This window comes from Heloderma suspectum, chromosome 12 (genome assembly GCF_057233095.1).
Source record: "Heloderma suspectum isolate Gila_16-S chromosome 12, 16-S_ref, whole genome shotgun sequence".
Lineage (NCBI taxonomy): Eukaryota > Metazoa > Chordata > Lepidosauria > Squamata > Helodermatidae > Heloderma > Heloderma suspectum.
Genome location: NC_139469.1, coordinates 14,838,514 through 14,857,088, shown reverse-complemented (window position 1 = coordinate 14,857,088; position 18,575 = coordinate 14,838,514). Strand labels below are relative to the sequence as shown.

Here is an 18,575-nt window from a genome sequence, read left to right as displayed (position 1 = left end):
AATCAAATCAAATCAAATCAATCAATTAATGTAAAAAGTGGGTATAAATCAAATCAATCAATTAATTAAAAAGTGGGGTATAAATCAAATCAGATAAATGCATAAATTTTAAAAGCAGGGTATAAATCAAATAAACAAATTACCACAAGACGTAATGGCCCCCAATCTGGATGGCTTTAAAAAGTTGTTAGACAAATTCCTGGAGGAGAAGGCTATCAGTGGCTACTAGTCCTGATGGCTCTATGCTACCTCCAGGATCAGAGGCAGTAAGCCTATGTACACCAGTTGCTGGGGAACATAGGTGGGAGGGTGCTGTTGCACTCATGTCCTGCTTGTGGGTTTCCCGTGGGCAGCTGGTTGGCCACTGTGAGAACTGAATGATGGACTAGATGGACACTTGGCCTGGTCCAGCAGGGCTCTTCTTATGTTGCTAAATAAATAAATCTAGAAGCAGCCTGCTGAAGGCCTAAGGAAAGCCTGCTCAACCTTATTAGGTGTAGCCTTATGAAGTTAACTAGGGTCTTTTAGGCCTTCAGCAGGCACATTTGCTTGTGGGCATGTTTCCTGGGGGATGTTGGTGCTCTTTAATGATGTTGCAGGAAAAGTTCATGCTGTTAGTTTTTATTTTATTTATTTATTTCTATACCACCCAATAGCTCAAGCTATCTGGGGGGTTCCCAAAATTAAAACCACAAAGGGCAGCATAAACAATATAAAATATGAAACCTTAAAACTGCTATATAACAGTACAACCAGAATAAAGCCTTGCAGCAATGCACAGATTTAAAATACAGATTAAAACACCAAAGATAAAAGACTAGGAAGCTAAAATGTTAAAATACTGGGAAAATAAAAAGGTCTTCACCTTTTGCTGGAAGGAGTACAATGTAGGTGCCAGGCGAGCCTCTCTAGGGTGCTCATTCCACAGCCGGGGGGCCACAGCAGAAAAGGCCCTCTTCCTGGTAGCCACCTGCCTCACTTCCTTTGGCAGGAGCTCACAGAGAAGGACCGCTGAGGATGATCTTATGGTCTGGGCAGGCAAATATGGGAAGAAGCGATCCTTCAGATAACCTGGCCCCAAGCCAGTGTGATAAGCTCTGAGGGAGAAGAATGAGAACCTACCTGTAGGTTACCTACAACATAGTGGTACAACTAACTCTGGACTATTTCACTTCACATTCCACATTGGTGGAGAGCTGTATTTCTTTAATGTTCCCAATGCACCACTTTTATCTGTGATGTGCTAGTATAGCCTTTCCCCAACCTGTTGCTCTCCAGAGGGGTTGGACTGCGACTCCCATAATTCCCAGCCAACATGGCCAAAGGAATTATGGGAGTTGCAGTCCAACACAGGGTGGCAGGTCGGGGAAAGCGCTGCTCGGACGTAATATATGGTGAGTTCATGGCTTTGTTTTTACATTTGGGAGTATTCAAAATGGGGTGTCCACTTACGTGTTGCGAAAAACAAGGAAAGACATAACCAAAAACAGGACAAAGGGGGATACAGATTTGCATATGCTAATTTCAGTGTATAGAGGCAAATTGAGAAAGAACTCCTATAATTAAGATGGGAATGCTATACATACATCTCCCTATAGTGCGGAAGACTGTGACCAGGTGACCTACGTTTCTCCTCATTCTGCAGTCCAGGTGCTAGGCATGGATGCAACTTTTTGGCCCCTGCTGAGCTCCCTTCTTAGGGGTGTTCATTTATCTTTAAACCAGACTTGGGCTAAACAGCCCTTTAAATAGAGGACACCTTCAAACATAGGACTGTCCTCTGTAAAGTAGGACACATGGCTACCCTGTTTTTGTCTCCACCTTTGCTGAACTTGTATGTTTTAAGGCCACGAAGTATCACAAAATGCCCTGTGCCTACGGCGATCTTTCTGTTCCAAAGGAAGACAGACTGAGGAAGCGTTGGCCTTGGGCCACTTGGGGAAATGGGCAGCCCATAACAATCCAGGCTAAATAAGCCGCCTTGGGTTCCTTGCAGGGGTATAAATTTAATCAATAAATAAATCAGCTAGCCTGCTGCTCACAGGTATACCGTGGAGGATACGGTCCCTTTGCCAGTGTTGAGGTAAGATTCAACTGTCGGTCAAGGCGGTTTTTACACATGAAATGGGGGAGGACTCCATCTTGTCTTGGGCCAGCCCTGGTCTTCTGTCTGAGCTATTCTCTCGCCCCAGGAACGTTCTCTCTTCTTTTGCACCGTTCTTGCAAGCGGCACATCAAACTCAGTTTTCTCTGAGATGTTAAAACTATGCAAGACAGGAGGAGAAAGCAAGGAGGAGTTTCAGCCAATCTGATGTGGCTCTCAAAGTAATAATTTTGCGTCTGAGTCATTTTCAGACCCATCCACTTGGTTCAGAAATAGCTCAACGCCTCTCAGGAATCAACTTTTTTCTTTTTCTTTTTTGGCAATTTCACATCATGCTACATCTTTAGAAGCTCAATCTCTTCTCCCCACTGGCTTTATATTTCCTCACAATGGCAGAGTCTTGACCCTGGGCTGTGGGAATGACTCGGCTATTAGTGCACATGCAGACTTTGATCACCTTCTGCTGAGTCACATCCTCCGTTTACGTGTATTAAACATCATTATCCCGGTTCATCAGCATATTCTCTGACCTGTCAACTTCCTCCAGGGCCACAAGGAATTGGCTCAGACATCTTCTCAATCCTGTGCAGGTCTACTCAGAAGTAAGTGCCACTGAGTTCAACAGGATTCACTCCCAGGTGAGTGTACATAAGAATCGCATCCTAAATTTGCCCATGAGTCGGATTATATTTGGTGTTTTATTATGATCTGGGATTTTATTTGTGTCTTTATTGTACATCGCCCTTGGAGCTATTAGCTAGCTGTAAGGCAACTAATACGTTTTAGAAACAAACACATAACCATTGTTTATTTGATATATTCTCAGGGCATCGTCTGAAGGCACATGAGGCAGCCACCTTGCTGAAGCTAAGCAGGTTTGGGTCTGGTCAGGGCTTGGGGAGACCACCTCAGAACCACATGTCGCCACCTTGCGTTCCATGATGGAAGAAAGGTGGGATATAAATGTAATAAATGTAATGTAAAAAATGTAACATTACACCTGCAATAAACCTTTTCATGAAACTGAAAGAACAACCATCCTTCTTGTTTGGGGAAGTACCGTAGCTCAGTGCAGATGGTCTCTGGTTCATTCTGTCACTCATTTCCTCCCATCTCCTGTTAAATAGGACTTCCATGTTGCCAGCTTATTATGTGTCTTTCCAGACAGTTCAAACACCTTTTGAAAATATGTAGGTAGAATCCAAACCACAAGGCTGTACAGAGGGATGGGAGAAGACCTCTTCCATGAAGGCTCCTTCTCCCCCAGCGGTCGTCAGCAGCAGCCTTTGCAGCAGGCTGTACTGAGGGAGATGAGAGGGGAAGTGGAGCTGTTCCACCAGCCCTGCTAAAAGGCTACTTAGGGCACAATCCTACCTAGATAGGTGGCCGCCTCCAAATTCGGAGGCGACCGCCTATCCAAAGCAAGGCAGGAGAAGCACAGGGGCATCGTCCCCTCCGTGCCTTTCCTGCCCTACTTTTTCTGCTAGACAGCTGATTGTGTCTAGCCGGACAGAGGAGGCTTCTGTACGACACATAGGATGTGACGTATAGGCAGCTACGCTCTCCCCGCCCCGGAATGCCCCCAGCCACGCCCCTTTTCAGCTGCTCCATGCCCTCTTCCGAGCGCGGAGGACGGGGCTTCTCCGCACTGCCTCGGAGGCAGCCTGGAAGTGGGGGAAGGTTGGTTCCCGGAAAACAGCATATCCTATGGCTGTCTAGCCGCTGTCTAGCAGCCATAGGATTTCTCCCTCCATCTTTTCCCCTCTTCCCTCCCCATACCTTTTTCCTTGCATGTCATGTCTTTTGAGATTGTAAGCCTGCAGGCAGGTACTGTCTTTTCATGAAACTGATCGGATGCAAACTGCTCCGGGACCCTTTTTGGTTGAGGAGCGATTTGGGGGGGAAATAAATCGATAAATGATCAGATTTGTGTGTATATTCCTGTTACTTTGCCACAGGAGGGGGGCACAAGATGTTTACCATTAGGTGTGATTGTCCTGCATTTCTGCTCTCTTCAAAGGGAGATCCCCCCAAAAGCTAGCTGCTTGTCACGTAACACTTCCACAATCAATTGCAGGGTATTGTAAAATGCTCAGAACTGTGAATTTAAAAAAGGCCCAGAGAATCATTTCATTTTAGCAGGAAATTAATATTACAGGAAATCTGCTGTCGATGGCATATTCATCCACTGTAATCTCCTGGTGGGATAACTTGCTGCCTGCTTAGAATGACTCTTGCTTTGCCATGCAAAATTGCAGCAAAACAGCATTCTTGCTGAGAACACATCCCTTTGCCGTTGTAACATAGATCCTGTGGGCATGAACAACTCAGCTTGAACGCAGATGTTAGGCTCAATAGACGAAGGGAACTGTTTGGGTTCCATATAATCACTGAACTGTTGGTGTTCATGCGCCATTTTGCAGGATGGGACATGTATATGGGTGGAGTGGTAATATGGCTGTGCCAATGCCAAAGAAATGGAGCAGTGCCATGGGAGAAAGAATGAAGCAAGGGCATTTGGTATCGTGTAAGAATGCTAAGTGGGAATGCTGGAACCCATAGATAAGAACACAGCTCTCTAATTCTAGCGTGCCCATACAGAATTGGCCCATCCATTGGACAGATGGGGGATTTGTCCCCATCTATAAATCTGAAGATACTCAGTGGGCTCATGACTGGCAAAGGGAAAAGCTGCTGGCATGGTTCTCAAAAGAGAAGGGGGTAGAGGGAGTGGGAGTGGTTTCTGAAAGGAAGCAGTGAATGGAAGAGGTGGAGTATTTCTTTCTTTATTTGCAGTATTTTACCCCGTTCTTTGGCCAAAGAAGGCTTCCAGAGTGGCTTACAAGGATTAATAATGAGACAGTCTAAAAGACACAACACAAAAGGAAAAGGAATTGGGAGGGAGGAGGGGGGAAAAAAAAAGCAAAACTCAGGCATCAGTTCTTAGTTTCAAAGTTCTTATAGGTATTCTTTTTGGCAGAGATGAGTGAAATGAGCTCCCTGCAGCTGCTCCCTCTCTGGCTGACACACGGGGCCAAGTTAGTCTCCCACTTGCCATGATGTTCTTCCTAGGAGGTGGGAAGTAGAGCTTCCCAGTGGCCCTAGGTTCTCTGGCTGATGGATGAGGTCAGAGCCTGCACAGTAGATTCCAGAAGAGGAGGGATACCAGAGTACAGATTAGGGAGAGGGAAGAATTTTTTTCAGTTTGCTTTTTTCAAGCAAACGTACCTCATTTTGCATTTTTGAACCAATACGTGAACCCAAAATAACTATCCTTCAAAATTTGCATTCCTCCAAATTTTGTAATGCAGTTATCCAGTCAAATGTGTAAAAAAGTGCATATATGACTGGAAATAACATTACAAATGCATTACACTAGGAAAACATCTTGCAAAAAATGTGTACATTAGGCAAAATTGCATACAAAAATCCATATCTTAGGAGAAATGTGTACAATCATATGAATGCTCGAAGTTCAACATGAACAGAACTTAAGCTTGGAAAAATGAGAAATGGAGAGAAACCGAAACTGACAGATTCATCCATACCTAGTACAGATTCGGTAGGAGGCAGAACCAGAATTCAGTCACAATGCCTTGGGGTGGTTCTTGTTGTTGGGTTGTTGTCGTCGTCGTCATCATCACCGCTGCTGCTGCTGCTTTGGTTAAAGAAAGATCCCGAAGAGGCTTTACATCAGAATAAAAGCATTCTTCAAAACAAGAGTCAAAGTGCAATCCTATGCATGTGTAGACATGCTGGGTGTTGTAGGACCTTTTTCTGTCTAAACATGCATAGGACTGTGCCCTTAAAGAACCAACAGCAACAATCCACAGGAATAAATCACAACTCTTACAGGGCGGGTTCCATAACAAAGGAAAGCCCAAATGCTGCCCAGAATAGCTATATTGTAGCTGCCCATCAAAAGGCGAGCAGTGCAGGTACCAGAAGGGACACTCTTAGCAGGACATTCCGCAATGTAGGTGCCGTAACGAAGAAGCCCCTGCCTCTGGTGCTCCATTCGAGGACAGCACTGGCCCCACAGATGGTGGAGTGATTATAGTTGCCATTTAAAACTCACTGGCCCCCTTAAAAGTGCAATCCAATGCATATTTAGACAGAAAAAGTCCTATAACTTCCATGCTGAGAGCTGTAAGACTTTCTTCTGTCTAAACATGCATAAGGTTGTACCCTAAGGGTGCAATCCTATGTGCTTTTAGACAGAAAAAAGTCCTGCACCTCCCAGCATTCCCAGCATCATGACTGGCTGGGGAATGCTGGGAACTGTAGGACTTCTTTCTGTCTAAACATGCATAGGATGGCACCCTATGTGTTCTTTTTCCCTCAGGCAGCTGTCAAGCTTGCTTTCTAGTTAAGCACCGCGGTATTGATATTATCAGGGTACATTAACTCATGCTACACCCCATATAAAACCCTACTAAGTACTCTTCTATTAGTGGCACATTCATCCAAATATCACTCCCCCTCGCAAACATCCACATGATGATGATTTTCACACAGAAAAGCAAATAATTAAATCACCACTGTCATTTGCCTTTGCGGATAAGCTCTGAAACTGCTCAACTAAGCTGCACCGAGAAGGTTGCTCATTTGAGAAACGCATGGTTACAGACACTGATGATGCAGTTTCATTGAACAAATGAACATTGCTAGTGGAACCAGTTCCTCTGGCTTCTATTGGCTTAGTTGCTCTGATGTCACAAAGGTAACAAAGGTCTCATGAATCACCAAAAAAGAGGACAAAAGAGGACACCAATTGGCATGAAATGTGTGTGTGCTAATGTATATGTGTAGATGCAAATTTAGAAATAATTATTATAATTTAAACTGAAGTACAGTCTATTCCATCATCGGGGGAAGACACCTGTGTTTCTTGCTAAATCTTCCATCCAGATGCTGTTGATGGGGAACTTCAAGGTCCAGCTCTCCCTTCTGATAGGTATCTTTATACCAGATTTGGTGTGGACAGCTCTTCAAACAGACAATGCCTTCAAAACAGAGGACAGTCATATGTCAAAGAGGACACATGGCAAAAGTCATTTCCTTCTGTCAGCATCAAGCTTTGGTTTGGAATGATAGAAATCAGCCTCCAGAAAGTTAATTCCTTCTTCTGAGTGTTAGACTTTGTTCCTTGGCTTTCATTTCTTTTCTAGGCTGACAAAAGCTTGTGAACAGCACTGTGATTTTTTGGGTGTGTTTTTGCTTCGTTTTGTTTTTCTGTTCTTGTTTCCAGACGCTGTCTAGAACATAGCTCGATCAATGACTTGAGGCAGTATATGTCTGGATTATGTGCTGCCATGGAAAGAATGCAGGGAACGACTGTAAACAAGAGCCCTCAGATTAACAATGCAATCCTATACATCTAGGATGTTATCTACACCGATAAGTGGGTGTAGGATTGCAGTCTAAAAGCCCCAGGTGGTGAAAATCTTAATCCAAATTGAAATGTTCTTCATGTAAGAGCCCATCTGTAAAATTATAAGAATCATATCCTTAGACAGTCCTGTCTAGGCTAGCTTTTTATTAGCTTTGCGGTTTTGTGCCGACTCCGATGATTTAATTTATCTGCTGCACTGCCTCCTTTTGTTTTGATTTCATTATTGTTGTTCGGCTGTATTTTTTCAAAAATTGTTTTATACATTGTTAGCTGCCCTGAGCGCTATATTTTTTGTGTGGAAAGGCAGGATATAAATTATCCTACTAAAAAAATAATAATGAATATTTTCTAAGGCAGAGTTTCTCAAACTGTGGTCTGGAAGCCCGGAACAAACCAGTGGGTCTCCGTCCACTTTCAGGTGGGCTCTGTGCTTCAGGCTGCCCAGTGCCTGTTTGCTTGACTAACCTGGACAGGCAGGTGTGGCAGTGGGAGTTGGTTAGAGAAGAAGGCTAATATTTTTAATAATCATTTTTTAAAAAACTGGGAATAAAGAGGAAGGAGATAAGATAGCTCCTGGTGGTTCTACATGGACCTATGGCCCGACTGGAGTCCACCAGGAGAAGAGTCTTCAGTGTGGTGGCCCCCTTTCTTTGGAACTCCCTGCCCCTGGAGCTCAAGCAGGCACCAACACTATTGTTTCTGGCGCCTCCTGAAAACAGCACTGTTCCAGGAGGCATTCCTTGACTGACCAGCCACAGTTTTTATTGGCATTCTGTTTTTAAATAGTATAATGTTACTATGGTGTTTTAATCTTTTTATTCTTTTACTATTTTACCTTTTATGTTCACCACTCTGAAATCTGTTTTAGATATGGAGCAGTATACAAATATTGTAAATAAATAATAATAAATAAATAAGATAGGGAAGCTATTTTAGAAGGAAACGCAGCAGGAGGGAGGGATGAAAGAAACTGGCAGCTGGGGATACGGTACAAGTTACGGCTGAAAGGAGGAGGGGAGAAATGGCAGGAGAAGTGGAAGAATAGTTTGAGAGGCATGCAGTGAGGGAGGAAAATAATATAAAATAAAAAGTCTTTTGTCAATAGAGCCCCTCAGCAAAGCGTGCCTGAAATGGGGAGGCTGAGTAATAATGCCGCTGGAGCCAATGTTTGTACTTCCCTTGAGGAAAGCTGAACTATGTGATGGATGATTTAGTAATGATGCCTCCTGTGAGAAAGGCAATTAGCAGAGAAAAAACAAAAAGGCAAAACAGAATGAACATTTACTAGTCCCACACGCACACAGCCTATCTTGGCACAATAAAGGAGACTACACCCTTCTTTGGTGAAGAAAGGGCAACATGGTTTTATGCACAAATGTTCTTGCATATAAAATGCAGGTACAGAGTAGAGTTTCAAAAAAGAGTTTGTTCCGTCCATTTTCTGTGTTCCATTACACAGGCAGGAGCGAGAGAGAAAACACAAGTGCTTCCAGCAATGGAGGAGGTCAGAGAGAGAGGGAGGGGGAGGAAGGGGAGGAGCAAAAGGAAGAAACAACAGGAAACCACATTGTAGGCTATAGAGATCCTAAGGCTAGCTGTGGTCAAAATTCCCATGAACTAATTGCAATGCTGCCCCCTTCCAGTAACTTGCAGATGAGGTTACAATATTCCCAACAGGGGACTGTATAAAAGCCAGGAAACCACCCAATGATTAGTGGTTGGGATAAAGGGGTGGGGCCAGAGGAAGGGATCATGGTCATCTGGAGAATGCTGGAGGGCCAGATTTGGCCCCCAGACCTGAGGTTCCTCACCCCTGCTATACAGCAATTAATTACCCTGCTGGATAGGCTGCCACTGTGCTGGCACAGCTGCCTCTGAAACGTATGTTCTAGCCTTTCCCAACCTGGTGTTCTCTGGATGTTTTGGACTACAATTCCCAGCATTCCTGTCCATTGGGCACGTTGGCCGGAACTGAAGTCTGAACACATCTACAGGACACCAGATTTGGAAAGGCTGGCCTGGGGCCACTGGGAGCCATGAGGAATGAAGCTACTGCTACTTATGGCAGCTTCTAAGGCCTACCCAATGGTGCAGACAAGCTGGAGAGGGTTCAGAGGAGGGCAACGAAGATGATCAGGGGACTGGAAACAGAGCCCTATGAGGAGAGACTGAAACAACCAGGCATGTTTAGCCTTGAGAAGAGAAGACTGAGGGGAGAGATGATGGCGCTGTTCAAGTACTTGAAAGGTTGTCACAGAGAGGAAGGCTAAGATCTCTTCTCGATCATCCCAGAGTGCAGGACACGGAATAATGGGCTCAAGTTACAGGAAGCCAGATTCCGGCTGAACATCAGGAAAAACCTCCTGGCTGTTAGAGCAATACGACAATGGAACCAATTACCTAGGGAGGAGGTGGGCTCTCCCACACTGGAGGCATTCAAGACAAGGGTGGACAGCCATCTGTCAGGGATGCTTTGACTTGGATTCCTGCATTGAGGAGTGGGTTGGACCCGATGGTCTTATAGGCCCCTTCCAACCCTACTCTTCTATGATTCTATGAACTACTGCGGCCATTGCTGGGTAAGTTGGAGAAAGGGGAAGACTTGTGTGTGGGGCGTGTGTGTGTGTGTGTTTTAGGCTGGCTGCTTCTAGGCCCATCTTGTTCCCAGTGATCTCATCAGGAGCGTGATGGGGTATGAATGTCAAAGTATGTTCGATGGTAAATCAATCTATTTCCTTTTTTTTTTTCCTTTAGAAAATAATTTCACTTGATCTCCTTCAGAAGCAAGGTGGTGGGTGGGTGGATGAAGGCGCAGCTTCTTTTTGGCATGATTTCTAGTGATTACAGCAAGTACCAACAGGCAGGAGTGTCGAGCCAGCAGGATCTAATCCGCTTTTATGTAGTGTGCTGTAATTTTAATATTGCTTTGATGCAGTGAGCTGTCTTGGGTTTTCATTGGGAAAGGGAGGCAGTATAGAGACTGTATTAATGATATAGATTTCCCTGACCAGGCACCCTCCAGACATTTTAGACTACAGCTCCCATCAACTCCCAGCTGGCATGGCCAATAGACAGGGATTATGGGAGTTGTCATCTGAAACATCTGGAAGGCACCTTGTTAGGGGAGGCTGGTATAGATGATGGCAGATGTGGCTTCCTGGAGCATACATACGCAGCAAAATGTACACATGTGCAGTCTTTACATGTGGTGATCTTGATCTTCACATGTCTCCCTACCCAGAAGTGCTTTTCCTTTCTGAAAAGTGTTAATATGCCAAGCAGTGTTGACTCATTCGACAGCACAGTTATTTATGGTTAATAGGGATCTGGTGGCATACTTCGGAGCACCTTCTTATGGTATCTGTGTTTCAGAAACTGGTCCCCTGCAAACAGATAAAATTGCTAAAGAACTGTGGGAGAAAAAGTAAAAGCACGCTGTTTCTCTGAGCTGATCCAATTAACCTTGTCTAAAAAAAGATTCTTTTAAACACTTCCCACACGCAAAAGCAGCATAAGCAAGTTGGTGGTGATAGCAGTGCATAATTAGGAAACATGCAGCTGTTCAGTTAGATAACCCAATTTTGGCACAAAAAGATAATAATCTCGGCATTTCGCTGAATATACACATGCATTTGTTAAAGTGTGTTTTCTGCAATATGAACCATAGTCTTAGCCTTGGGTTTTTCCATTTCAAGGCTAACAGACTGATCAGTTACTACTGTTGATGGTAGATGGAAAGATAGATTTGTATGCTTGTGTGTGTGCGTGTGTGTGTGTGTTTTATTAAGATGGGAGCAGAAGACACTAAGGGCATTTCTACATGAGGCTTTATTGCATGCTTGTGATTGGTCATCTATGGAAGTTTGCGGGTCCTCTACATGACGTCATCAACCTCCAGGGCATCTTCCGTGCTTTCTGACTTTTATCCTGGTTTTTAAAAGATCAGGGATAATGCAGTAGTAAATGTTAATTTGCTTTAATGGCTGTGCGTAATTGCACAGCTCCACTATACTACACCGCCATCTAGTGGCTGTATAATGAAGCATGTCAAATTTGCAGACAAAGGAAGTCCCAGAAAAAAAGTCTGTGTAAGGAGCTGACCTTAATCGCACAAAGAAACCGGAAGCAGAAGCCCCAGTAAGTTGCAGGATAAAAAGACTGGTGTGGAGAAGCCCTAGTGAGCTGTAGAGCAAGGATTGCTTTGCATCTGGGGACAACTGTTTCACTTATTTTGTAGCGAAGGAATTTCTAATGGTTTTTAAGTTGGATTGTGAAATTCTGCATTGTGATAGACTGCTCCGATTACCCATTTTATCACTGGAAGAAACATTAACAATCTCAGATAGGCAGATGATATCACTTTGATGGCTGAAAGCAAGGAGGAGCTGAGGAACCTTATGACGAAGGTGAAAGAAGAAAGTGCAAAAGCTGGGTTGCAGTTAAACCTCAAAAAAACCAAGATTATGGCAACCAGCTTGATTGAGAACTGGCAAATAGAGGGAGAAAACGTGGAGGCAGTGACAGACTTTGTCTTTCTAGGCACAAAGATTACTGCAGATGCTGACTGCAGCCAGGAAATCAGAAGACATTTACTTCTTGGGAGGAGAGCAATGACAAATCTTGATAAAATAGTGAAGAGCAGAGACATCACACTGACAACAAAGGTCCACATAGTTCAAGCAATGGTATTCCCTGTAGTAACCTATGGCTACGAGAGCTGGACCATAAGGAAGGCTGAGCGAAGGAAGATAGATGCTTTTGAACTGTGGTGTTGGAGGAAAATTCTGAGAGTGCCTTGGACTGCAAGAAGATCAAACCAGTCCATACTCCAGGAAATCAAGCCAGACTGCTCACTTGAGGGAAGGATATTAAAGGCAAAACTGAAGTACTTTGGCCACATCATGAGAAGACAGGACACCCTGGAGAAGATGCTGATGCTAGGGAAAGTGGAGGGCAAAAGGAAGAGGGGCCGACCAAGGGCAAGATGGATGGATGACATTCTGGAGGTGACGGACTCGAGCTTGGGGGAGCTGGGGGTGGCAACGGCCGACAGGAAGCTCTGGTGTGGGCCGGTCCATGAAGTCATGAAAAGTCAGAAGCGACTGAGCGAATAAACAACAACAACATGATATTTTATTGGCTCACCACATTCAAGTCCATTGGAATGAAATTTAAAAGGGACAAGAGGCACCAGACAGAAAGGGTGCAATCCTATGCATGTTTAGACAGAAAAAAGTCCCACAATTCCCAGCATGCCCCAGCCAGCCATGCTGGGTGTTATGGGATCTTTTTCTGTCTAAACATGCGTAGGACTGTGCCTTTAAAGAACCAACAGCAACAATCCACAGCAGAATAAATCACAACTCTTACAGGACGGGTTCCATATCAAAGGAAAGCCCAAATGCTGCCCAGAATAGCTATATTGTAGCTGCCCATCAAAAGGCGAGCAGTGCAGGTACCAGAAGGGACTCTCTTGACAGGACATTCAGCAATGTAGGTGTCATAACTAAGAAGCCCCTGCCTCTGCTGCTCCATTCAAGGACAGCATTGCCCCACAGATGGTGGAGTAATTATAGTTGCCATAGGCTAACCTGTAATGAATTTGAATCTAAAATCAGGTCTCCCTTCAAACTTTAATCCACTGCAACATACCAGTTCTTCTGATCCCCAAGTTTCTCAAGTGTTTTGAAGCTGCTCTTATATTCAAGGATAAATTAAGCTTAGGAATGAGCTTCCATGCTTGGTTGACTAAAGAACACCATATAATAGGCACACAAAACTTGGGACTTCTGTGACGTAGATGTACATGGACAACCTATCTGGAGGAAGAGCCAACCAGCCTAATTGCGGCCGAACTTTTATTTAAGGCTCAGTCATTATCTGTTCCTTGTTGGAGTGACAAAAGATCTGACCCATAGCTGAACCCTGCAACCCAAGCTATAGCACAGAACATCAGCAGAACCCATGGCCTGAAATGGTACACTTTGTCAGTGAAGCTGTAAGCTAGAAACACAGAGGCTGAGAATATAACAGATATGCTGGACGTGTAATGGAAAGTAGTTCCTTCAAAATGTAAAAATGCAGCATGCCAACTGTGGTTGATGCTAATATAGTTCACTGATTTTGTAATGTTTGTTCTTGAGCTTGAGCCAAAATTTTCCCAAAGACATTTTTCTGAGATTTTTCTTTTTCTCACCTTCTGTTCTTCACACTTTGCAGAATTTTCTCCAAATATTATCTACCATTCTTTTGCAATGGTGGCCATTCCACTCCCCCCCCCCCCAATGCCCTCAAACAAAACTAGGTCAGGAGTATTGTGGAGAATGCAAACTGTTGGCTAGGCTGCCAGCGGAGATGCTGTAATCACTTGCAATGGCACCAAAAGGACAGAACATAACAAACCCTTAGGGAAAATAAGAAAGCAGCTCTGCTATTGCTACTGCTAAGCTGCATCTCAAAAAATCTGATGGAGTATTTCTCCTCCCCCTGGTGAAATTTAGTGAAATGGTCCCCCAATCGCTCTGACCACAGATAGGATGGAGAATTTCAATAGGATATTTGGCACATCTCTAATTTATTCTGCTGGGGAATTTGACTATAGGGTTCCCCTTTTCACTTAGAGCAGATAACTTTCCTTTGATGAAAAGTTGCCAGCAATGCCGACTCAATTAGCTATTTTTGTTACATTACACAGAAATCAAGAACCTAATTTGGTTAATTGCATTGCGGTTCTTTAATGCAGCCATGTTTTAGAAGGAGCATATTGTTTTTAAGGCCAAACAAATTTTGGCTTCTTTAAGGCAGTTTCTGAATCACCTGTGTTAATTTGTGTCATTTGGAGATTATGCACCATCAGCCCCACACCTTTTTCTTCTCGGGTTATTATGCTAAAAATGTCATGTTATGGAATGCAGAATTCATTTGCCAGCTTATAAAGGTTCAAACTGAACACTGGCTTTGCCTTGGGAAAAGAATATCTCATCTAAGAGCATATGATCCATAAACACTGTGAATATTCTGTTTAAAGCATTTCTACTCATCTCTTCAGCCGGAAAGGCTAGCAGATCAATAAAAACAAAATAGTTCATGCCCTCCAGTGTACAATCTAAAAAGAGATGACACAAAAGGAAAAAGGGATGGGAGCAGGGAGAGACAAACAAGAAATCTCTGGCATCAACTCTTAATCTTATAAGGATCTTCTAACAACCAGCTGTAATGACTGTAATGCAGCTGGACGTTATTGGTTTCCATATCACGAGACAGCCTGGCACTCCAAAGAGAAGTGCTAGATTTGGAGCGGCTGCAACAGTTGCTGCTCTCTTAGCTTCCACAGAATACCCCTGGGGCCCAAGGGCATTCTGGGGGAATTAATATGGCCATGGCTGCAGCTGCCATGCCTGGCACTTCTCTTCAGAATTCCAAGCCCTATAAATGGTTTGTTTGTTTGTTTGTTTTAATGAATTTTAATTAAAAAAAAAAACCCAAAGGCAGGCCAGCACCAGCAGCGGTGGGCCTTGGCATTTGCCCCATCATGCTGGCTACTGGCGCTGACCTTGCACAGCTTCCTAGCCATGGTGACACCGACCACAAAGATATTGAGAGATGGTATTCCTAATGAAAAAGGCCTGTTCTCTAACCAGTTTGGCTTGTACTCGCATGTAGTTATGACACGGATAATTAGCAAAACTGGGTGCCACTAATTAAGGACCTATGTCATTATGAAACATGCCTTCAGTTAATTCACTGTTCAGTAAACCCTCAGTTATTACGGAGAGCCAGAAAGTCTAGGCAAATCCAAATGATGTTTTGCTTTGCTGCTTTTACTAGGGTTTATTTATTTATTTTATATCTCACCTTTCCAGTGGAGGCTGGTGGCTCCGATGTCAGTGGAGCAGTGTTTCCACTCTGGGTTTTAGTCAGAACCAGTCCGAACTCTAACGGAGCTATCCCAGGTGCTGAACCTATTCTGGGGATTGGGTCCAAAACCTTGGATAGCTCCTTAGAGTTCTCCACCACCCTCTACTGTGCCTTTCTGTAAAAAAAAAAAAAGGGAGGGGGGCTCAAGGAGGCTAACAAAATACACGTAAAAAACAAAATCCAGGATGGAGACAGTTTTCAGATAACAGCTGGATTTTAAAAATTTTCAAAAAATGGAGGATGGCTCAAAAATTGACCACTATTTCCTTGATCCTGGTGGCCTCAGGGGCACTGAAACCAGAAGCCATCACATCACCTGGCAGAGAGCATAGTTTTGAATGTCTGTAAATTCCTCCTCCTCTATATCGTACGAAGACCCTGACTGTACAGAAATCCTGGCTATGACATTCAGGGCGCAATCCTATGCATATTTTGACAGAAAAGAGTCCTGTAAATTCCTCCTCCTCTATATCGTACGAAGACCCTGACTGTACAGAAATCCTGGCTATGACATTCAGGGCGCAATCCTATGCATATTTTGACAGAAAAGAGTCCTGTAAATTCCTCCTCCTCTATATCGTACGAAGACCCTGACTATACAGAAATCCTGACTATGACATTCAGGGCGCAATCCTATGCATATTTTGACAGAAAAGAGTCCTGTAAATTCCTCCTCCTCTATATCATATGAAGACCCTGACTGTACAGAAATCCTGACTATGACATTCAGGGCGCAATCCTATGCATATTTTGACAGAAAAGAGTCCTGTAAATTCCTCCTCCTCTATATCATACGAAGACCCTGACTATACAGAAATCCTGACTATGACATTCAGGGCGCAATCCTATGCATATTTTGACAGAAAAGAGTCCTGTAAATTCCTCCTCCTCTATATCATACGAAGACCCTGACTGTACAGAAATCCTGGCTATGACATTCAGGGCGCAATCCTATGCATATTTTGACAGAAAAGAGTCCTGTAAATTCCTCCTCCTCTATATCATACGAAGACCCTGACTGTACAGAAATCCTGACTATGACATTCAGGGCGCAATCCTATGCATATTTTGACAGAAAAGAGTCCTGTAAATTCCTCCTCCTCTATATCATACGAAGACCCTGACTGTACAGAAATCCTGGCTATGACATTCAGGGCGCAATCCTATGCATATTTTGACAGAAAAGAGTCCTGTAAATTCCTCCTCCTCTATATCATACGAAGACCCTGACTATACAGAAATCCTGACTATGACATTCAGGGCGCAATCCTATGCATATTTTGACAGAAAAGAGTCCTGTAAATTCCTCCTCCTCTATATCATACGAAGACCCTGACTATACAGAAATCCTGACTATGACATTCAGGGCGCAATCCTATGCATATTTTGACAGAAAAGAGTCCTGTAAATTCCTCCTCCTCTATATCATACGAAGACCCTGACTGTACAGAAATCCTGGCTATGACATTCAGGGCGCAATCCTATGCATATTTTGACAGAAAAGAGTCCTGTAAATTCCTCCTCCTCTATATCATACGAAGACCCTGACTGTACAGAAATCCTGGCTATGACATTCAGGGCGCAATCCTATGCATATTTTGACAGAAAAGAGTCCTGTAAATTCCTCCTCCTCTATATCATACGAAGACCCTGACTATACAGAAATCCTGACTATGACATTCAGGGCGCAATCCTATGCATATTTTGACAGAAAAGAGTCCTGTAAATTCCTCCTCCTCTATATCATACGAAGACCCTGACTATACAGAAATCCTGACTATGACATTCAGGGCGCAATCCTATGCATATTTTGACAGAAAAGAGTCCTGTAAATTCCTCCTCCTCTATATCATACGAAGACCCTGACTGTACAGAAATCCTGGCTATGACATTCAGGGCGCAATCCTATGCATATTTTGACAGAAAAGAGTCCTGTAAATTCCTCCTCCTCTATATCATACGAAGACCCTGACTATACAGAAATCCTGACTATGACATTCAGGGCGCAATCCTATGCATATTTTGACAGAAAAGAGTCCTGTAAATTCCTCCTCCTCTATATCATACGAAGACCCTGACTGTACAGAAATCCTGGCTATGACATTCAGGGCGCAATCCTATGCATATTTTGACAGAAAAGAGTCCTGTAAATTCCTCCTCCTCTATATCATACGAAGACCCTGACTGTACAGAAATCCTGGCTATGACATTCAGGGCGCAATCCTATGCATATTTTGACAGAAAAGAGTCCTGTAAATTCCTCCTCCTCTATATCATACGAAGACCCTGACTGTACAGAAATCCTGACTATGACATTCAGGGCGCAATCCTATGCATATTTTGACAGAAAAGAGTCCTGTAAATTCCTCCTCCTCTATATCATACGAAGACCCTGACTATACAGAAATCCTGACTATGACATTCAGGGCGCAATCCTATGCATATTTTGACAGAAAAGAGTCCTGTAAATTCCTCCTCCTCTATATCATACGAAGACCCTGACTGTACAGAAATCCTGGCTATGACATTCAGGGCGCAATCCTACCCATATTTTGACAGAAAAGAGTCCTATAATTCCCACGCCTACAGTGACGGGAACTGTAGGACTTTTTCTCTCTAAACATGCATACATAGGATTGTGTCTTGCCATGCTTTTTTTCTTCTCTCCTTTTCTCTCCCCTGCCGTGCCTCTGCTTTTTGTCATATCTTGCCTGATGAGGCGATCTGGAGTGCTCAGAAGCTTGCACTCTGGGGTGTGTGTGTGTGTGTGTGTGTGTGATCTTTTGGGGGTGATCTCCGAGTTGGCCTAATAAAGGTATTACTTTATCTGGATTATGGAATTCTGCCTTTGCTTTTTCTGGGGTCAAAAGAAAAGACTTCTGTGGGTCAGAGCCCAGGATGTTCTGGTTTTTATGTTCAGAAACTTTTGTATACGGCCTTGGCTGGTTTCAGAAAGGCCGCATATAGAAATACAATACATAACAACAACAACAACAACAGAGAACACTATTATTGGGTGGATTAGAAATGTAATAAATAACGTTAATAATAAAACAGAAGCGATACCAATAATAAACGCCGCTTTTTAGCACGCTGGACCCCTTGCAACTCTCCTAACAGTCGCCTTGCTGCTGCAGGACCCACCTCCCACCGTTCAGC

The 18,575-nt window shown here is 43.7% G+C and overlaps 1 long non-coding RNA gene across 1 annotated transcript; it reads right to left on the bottom strand.

Annotated features, from left to right (window-relative positions):
* Positions 1-4,870: 4,870 nt before the first annotated feature.
* On the bottom strand, positions 4,871-18,568 carry LOC146336565 (uncharacterized). Its single transcript, XR_014785650.1, has 3 exons — positions 18,483-18,568; positions 5,653-5,762; positions 4,871-5,238 (listed from the first exon to the last, which is right to left on the bottom strand). It is a non-coding gene; the product is annotated as an uncharacterized LOC146336565 (long non-coding RNA).
* Positions 18,569-18,575: the final 7 nt, after the last annotated feature.